This window comes from Peromyscus eremicus, chromosome X, assembly GCF_949786415.1.
Source record: "Peromyscus eremicus chromosome X, PerEre_H2_v1, whole genome shotgun sequence".
Lineage (NCBI taxonomy): Eukaryota > Metazoa > Chordata > Mammalia > Rodentia > Cricetidae > Peromyscus > Peromyscus eremicus.
This window is the reverse complement of record NC_081439.1, coordinates 7,139,314-7,146,422: the sequence shown is the minus strand read 5'-3', so window position 1 is coordinate 7,146,422 and position 7,109 is coordinate 7,139,314. Positions and strand designations below refer to the sequence as shown.

The window sequence follows — 7,109 nt, the reverse complement described above, 5'->3', positions numbered from 1 at the left end:
TATTATATACTGGTTACCAAAGGTACAATAGTCAGTTAAATCAACTGATTCTCTCTCTGTCTCTCTCCTTAAAGCTTGAGGAGCGCTCCATTATTAGAGTTTGAGAGAAAAACCACAAGGCAGGCAAGCTGTAAATCTCAGCAGTTGCCCAGAGGAGAGAGACGGAGAGGCAGAGGAGAGGAAGCCATGCCGTTGGAATCGAGGTCAGCAACAGAGGTCTGCAAGCAGCTGTGTGAAGACGGCTGGGAAGCTGGGATTCAGAGGCCCAGTGAAAGCTCACAGTGTGCGACAAGCAAGCTTAGGATTTTGGTTAGTATCCAAGAAGAGACAGGAAGGAGTAAAGGAAAAGTTAAGCCTCTAAATGATTTGATTTATTTATTTTACATTTATTTTTTAAACATTAAAATTTTTAAATTACATTTATTTATTTTATTTGTGTGCCTCACACCTGGCTGGTTGATCATTTGTGTGTGTGTGTGTGTGTGTGTGTGTGTGTGTGTGTGTGTGTGCATATGTGCATATGCCTGCGAATTATGGCTTGTGTGTGTAAGTCACAGGAAGACTGTGATGGTGAATTCTCTCCTTCCACCACATGAGGATTGACTTCAGGGGATTGGGCTTCTTCAGAAAGCTCCTTTAACCACTGAGCCATCTTGCTAGCCTTCAAAAGTTATATTTTTAAGTTAGAACTCAGAAAAACAGGCAAGCAACTGCCTCAGTCTGATTCTTGCCTTCTTGGAGCTTATAGGTTGCTGAGGGCAGCAGATGTAAGTCATCACAAAAGTAAGTTTTTGATTACTTCAATAACAGTGCAAGGACCAGGCCCGGAAGTGTAGCCCAGTGGGGAGAGTGCTCGCCTGCTAAGTACAGGCCCTGGTTTGACCCCTGGCGGGTATGAGTAGGGCGAGGTGGTGCACGCCTGTAATACCAGCATTTAGGAAACGAACCTGCAGCTCCAGCTCCAGGGGATCCAACGTCCACTTCTGGCTTCAAGGGCATCTGTACACAAGTTGGCATACACTCACAAAGACACAAAAATAAAAATAAAAGTAAATTTTAAAAATGGAAGAGTGCAAAGACCACTCAATAGGGAAAGAATCATTTCAATTAATGATGATGGGAAGCTGAATATCTTTGTGCAAAAAATGAATTTTTTTCTATTACCATATTTGAAACTTAACTGAAAAGGAATCAAACACTTAAGTGTATGACCTAAAACCACAAAATTCTGGAATAGAACAAATAGTAAAATCTTTGTGACATTGGATATGGCACAACCATAGTAACCAAAGTAAAAATGGGTAAATTAAGTTATATATCAAGATCTAAAATTTCTGTGCACCAAAGATACAATCACCCAGGTATGGTGTGGCATAATTTTAATTCTGACACTGGGAGGCAGGGGCAGGTAGATCTCTGTGAGTTCAAAGCCAGACCAGTCTACATAGCAAGCGTCAGGACAAAAAGAGCTACATAGGGAAACCCTGTCTAAACAAACAAAAAAGCATAATCAAGTATTGGGTGTGGTGGTGGGGGGGAAAATGAAAAAAAGAAAAAAATTCCAAGGACGCAGAAGGTTTATGATTTCTCTGGGCGCAGCCCAAGAGAAGAGAGGAAGGACTAGGGCTGCAGTATGACTAGGAGTGTGGACTGTGTTCTTAATTCCCAAGAAGAAATTAGCTGGTGGGGCGGCTCCCCGGGGCAATCAAGGTTTGGTCATTCTAAGCAATCCCATTTGCGATATTATCCTAAACTGTCCTGGCTAAAATATGTTATGTTTCCCCCTCATAAACAAGAAACTTGAGGCAGGGTCTCCCTGTGTGCTTATGTGGGCCTGTCCTGAAACCCAAGGGCCCAAGGCGGGCCCCAAACTTACAGTGATTCACCTGCCTCTGCTTCCCGCGTGTACCACCATCGCCCGGCCCAAACTTCCGCTTACTGACTGATTGTTATGCTCATTGAACACGGGGCAGCCTCAGTGTGTGCTGCCTTCAGATTACTCCGAATCAGTTAAGGACGCTCCTTCTGCATTCCTTGTCCCTGATCTGCCGTGCTAACTGATACTTAAACCTCCTTTTCACACATGTCCCCTGATCGCGAGCAGTCTGGGCTAACACCTTTTCCTGTGGGCAAGTTGGACCGTTTTTGCGACAGCTGTTCCTCTTCTTCGCTCTCACTTTGCTATTAGGAACTTTGTGGTGGGTGGGGTATGTGAATGCTTAAAAATGAAATGAAACACTCCTGAAACTGAGAGGTAAAAAGTGTGGTGGCTTTGATCTGTAATCCCAGTGAGGGAGGACTGGAGATTCCCAATTTTAAGCCACTTTGGGCTACGTAGCAAGTCCAATAAAAAGGTAACCTATGGGAGGGAAGAAAATATTTATAAATCAACCCAACAACAAAATCCCTAACAGGTCAAATTAAAAATGTTTAAAAACAGGGCCGGAGAGATGGCTCAATGAAGAGCCTGTATTGCTCTTCCAGATGACCTGAGTTTGATTTCCAGCACCCACATCAGGTTTCTCAAGGTCACCCGTAACTCCAGGGGGATCCCACACCTCTGGCCTCTGCAAGCAAAATTCACTCGTGCACATACCTTCTCCGCCCCGCCCCGCCCCCGAAACCACATATAGCCCAAAGCTCTTGGGGCTGGAGAGATGGCTCAGCAGTTAAGAGCAAGTACTGCTCTTTCATAAACCAGAGTTCAACTCTCAGCACTCCAGCTTCAGAGGATCGAGCGCCTCCTGCTGGCCACTGTGAACACACATGCATCCACTTTCACTGACAAACGCACGCGCACACACACAGACATACACATATATAAAATAAAACAAACAAATAAATCCTTTTGAAAAGGTTCTCTTCAATGATTTAAACAAACTAAAACACACTCCCACCAAACCCGCCTGGAAAGGCCACTAACAAGGTCTCACCGAGACTCGAACTCGGATTGCCGGATTCAAAGTCCAGAGTGCTAACCGTTACACCATGAGACCTTGCCAGACAGAAGTGTCTCTTATCATCCTTTTATGGAAAACTCTAGTTTCAGAAAGGCCAATTTATATGCTTAACTCATGGTTGCAGATGGAATTTGATTACATTTCCTGACCTTTAGGTTTATAGTCTACACTGTCACTCAACTTTAATAACCAGATCTGAAAAATAAAGTAAAATAGAAAAAAGAGAAAAACCACCTCCCCTCTTGATGGCTTTGCTGACCAAGGTATATGAGAAATCACAAAGCACTAGATTTAGAATGAAGTGTATCTGTCAGTGACTAAGTTGCCTGTCTTCTGTAATTTTTCCAGCCCCTTTGCACACACATCCCCATTCTAGACAAGGAGAAATGCATCTAAATGTGGAATTAGGATATCAGTTTACTTTCTTTCATTTCAATTCTAAAAGCTTTCTTTTCCTTCTGCAGTGAAGATAACACCCTAAACCAAAGTGGAGGTAGAGCCTAGAATTTTTTTTAGTAGAGCAACTGCCTTAAAAACCTGTTGGAAGAACATATTTAGGTTCCTAAATATGGTAGCTGGTGGATGTGAGCTGGAAAGCAGTTTTCTCCGGGAAGAACACAGGCATATGCCTGACTGCACAATCATGGGGGATGTTGGTATAACATGCTGGGGCTTGCTGAGATATCGGAGCGTGAAGAAGCTACTAAAGCTACTGTGACACTAAAGAGCGCCATGCACGCACGTGGAGTGCTTCAGCAAGGACTGTACTGACGGACCAAAGAGAATTTCAGGAAGACAGGCTAGGATAGGGCAAAGGGAGTCTTGGATACGTGTTGAAGTACTTACTACTGCCTTAAGTGGGACCAAACACAGGTAGAACTTTGGTTAAAGGAAGGGATGTAGTCCTGCCATCCTGCCTTGGCTCTGAGGGAATAGATATAACTCAGGGTTGCACAAGCAGATTATGATTTCATTACCAGAAAGTCTGATTCTCTAGAAATTCTTTTGAGCCGTGAACTTGAGACTATAAAAGTGGCTGGAGGAGCTGAAAGAGATGGCTCAGTGATTAGGAGAAGATGTTGTATCCACAGAGGACCTTCAGTTCCCAAAGCACACATGGCAGCTTATAACTGTCTATAGCGACAGTTCTGGGGGATCTGTTCTTTTCTGGCCTCTATGGGTATTGCATGTGCATGATGAACCTATTTGTAAGCAAAATTTTGATAATGCAACTTCTTTATCTGATCTGATTCATGTGATTCTTTTTCTTTTCTTTCTTTTTGAGACAGGGTTTCTCTCTGTAGCCCTAGCTGTCGTGGAACTCATTCCTATAGACCAGGCTGGCCTCAAACTCAGAGGTCCACCTGCCTCTACCTCCCAAGCATTGGGATTAAAGGTGTGCACCACCACGGCCCAATTTGATGTAATGTTTTTGAAATAACACCAAAGACTAAGCTGGTGTGGTGGTGCCCTTTGATGCCAGCGTTTGGGAGGCAGAGACAAGAGAATCTCTGTAAGTTTGAAGTTTGCTTGGTCTACAAAGTGAGTTCCAGAATAGCCAAGGCTGTTACACAGAGAAACCCTGTCTTGAAAGAAGAAAAGACCAAAGACTAGGCAAATGGTTTATCCCCTTATCCTCTAAGATATATTTCTTATAATTGCCTTTCCCTTTATTTTATTTTATGTGCATTTTATTTTATGTTTTGTCTACATGTTTCTCTGTGAGCCATGTGAGTGTCTGATGTCCACAGAAGCCAGAAGAAGACATTGAATCCCCCAGAACCATAGTTACAGATGGTTGTTAGCCATCACCTGGGTGCTGGAAATGGAGCTAGGATCCTCTGGATGAGCAGCCAGTACTTTTAATTACTGAGCCACCTCTGCAGACTATTTTTTTTCCTTTTTTAATAGAGCCACACTATGTAGTCCAGACAGGTCTTGAATTCACAATCCTTCTACCTTGTCCTCCCAAGTGCTAGTATTGCTGTTATGAACAACTGATGTGGGCTATCTTTCTGTATGCTGTGAATATGTGTTGCTTCCATTGGTTAATAAATAAAGTTGCTTTGATCTATGGCAAGGCAGGATAGAGACAGGCAGGAAATCCAAGCAGAGATACAGGAGAAGAAGGTAGGAGTCTAGGAGAAGCCAGCCAGCCGCCCAAGGAGCAACATGCCAGCAGACCGGTAATACCATGACCATGTGGCAATACATAGATTAATAGAAATGGGTTAATTTAAGTAGTAAGAGCTAGTTAGTAATAAAGCCTGAGCTGTTTGATCAAGCAGTATATAATTAATATTAAGCCTCTAAGTGATTATTTTAGAAGTGGCCGCAGGATGAGGCAGGACAGAAAAACCTCCATTTACACAACCATGCCCAGCTCTATAATTACTTCTTCTGAATAAGGCGGGATAGAAAGACAAGGGAAATTAAAGGGGTACAGAATAAGAAAGGAGTCTACTTAAAGTCTCTTGGTACCTGTGAGTAGAGAATTTCAGAACAATATTTGCAGCGAAGGTTGCTTATATAGGGACAATATTCCCCTTTTCCATACCAGAGATTGAATCTAGGGTCTCATACATGCTCAGCAAGTACTCTACCACTGAGCTACAACTCCAACTCTCAAATTCCTTCTACAGAGAACTATTTTCAAATAAGACTGTTAAAATAGCAATGAAATATACTTAAAATGGATACTAGCTGTAAAATAAAGGATAACTATGCTACAATCCACAAATCCAGAGAGACTAGGCGACAAGGAGGGTTCATGGGGGGACATCCAGATCTCCCTGGGAAGGGGAAATAAAAGAGATTTTGTGAGTGGACTGAGAGTTGATGGGGATGGGAACATGAGAGATCAGGAGGGGTGGGGGTCACGGAGTGGGGAGTGCTGAGGGGGAGTGCTGGGGGCACTTGGAGGTTGGGCAGAAGTCTGGCACAGGGCAATCTCTCAGGAGTTTATGGGGAGGACTCCAGCTTAGACTCTTAGCAATAGCAGATAAGTAGCCTGAATTGGCCTCTCCTGTGACCACATTGGTGCCTAGCCCAATTGTCATCAGAAAGGCCTCATCCAGCAACTGATGGAGGCAGATGCAGAGACCCACAACCAAATGTTAGGCAGAGTTCGGGAATCCTGTGGAGAAGGAGGAGGAGGAGAAAGGAATGTGGGAGGCAGAGGGTCAAGGACACCTCGGGAAGGCTCAAACCATCAACTAACCTGGCCTCATAGGGGCTCGCAGAGACTGAAAGGATAACCAGGGAGCATGCATGGGACTGACCTAGGTCCTCTGCATACATGTTATACTTGTGTAGCTTGGTCCTCTTGTGGGACTCGTAACTGTGGGAACAGGGGCTGTCTCTGACTCTTTTACTTGCTTTTGGGAACCTACTCCTCATACTGGGTCACCTTGCCCAGCCTTAACACATGGGGAGGTCCTTAGTCTTACTGCAACTTGATATGCCACGTTTTGTTGATACTCTTGGAAGACCTACCCTTTCCTGGATTGAGACGACGGAAGAGGAGGGGATTGGAGGGGTGGGAATGGAGGGTGGTAAGGTGGCAAGGGTGAAATGAGGGGGGAACTACTGGGAGGGGAGCCTGCGGGGGAGGCTGTGGGGGAAGCTGAGTCTTGGGATGTAAAATAAAGAGATGAATTTTAAAAAGAGAAATATACTTAAGGCCTGAAAATGCATGAGATTAAGTGTGGCATTACTTCTTTCCTACATTCAAATCTGAAAATTTCTGCCAGTTTTGTAAATAAGTCTCTAAACTTTGTTTGTAGTACAAACATCTTACTCTCCCCTGCAACCCTTGTGACTTGGGCTTTTACCTCATCAGCTGTACTTCTATTTAATACGTATCAGGATATCACCTAAGTTCCTTAGCAACCCTTTGAGATAAAAGTTCAGAACCCACCAAAATCATATACACACAAATAACAATATCACCCAATAATATGGTCTCTTATTTGCTTTTGTGTTTTGTGACAGTGTCTCATGTAGTGGAGGCTGTCACTGAATTCTTGATTTGATCCACCTTCTAAGTGCTGCTATGCCTCTTTAATATCCGACTGTTTTAGATTTGTGTGTGTGTGTGTGTGTGTGTGTGTGTGTGTGTGTGAATGTCATGTGTGAGGTTGCCAGAAG

The 7,109-nt window shown here is 43.7% G+C and overlaps 1 non-coding gene across 1 annotated transcript; it reads right to left on the bottom strand.

Annotated features, from left to right (window-relative positions):
• Positions 1 to 2,924: 2,924 nt before the first annotated feature.
• Trnaq-uug (transfer RNA glutamine (anticodon UUG)) lies at positions 2,925 to 2,996 on the bottom strand. The gene has a single exon. It is a non-coding gene; the product is annotated as a tRNA-Gln (tRNA).
• Between the last annotated feature and the right edge of the window lie 4,113 nt (positions 2,997 to 7,109).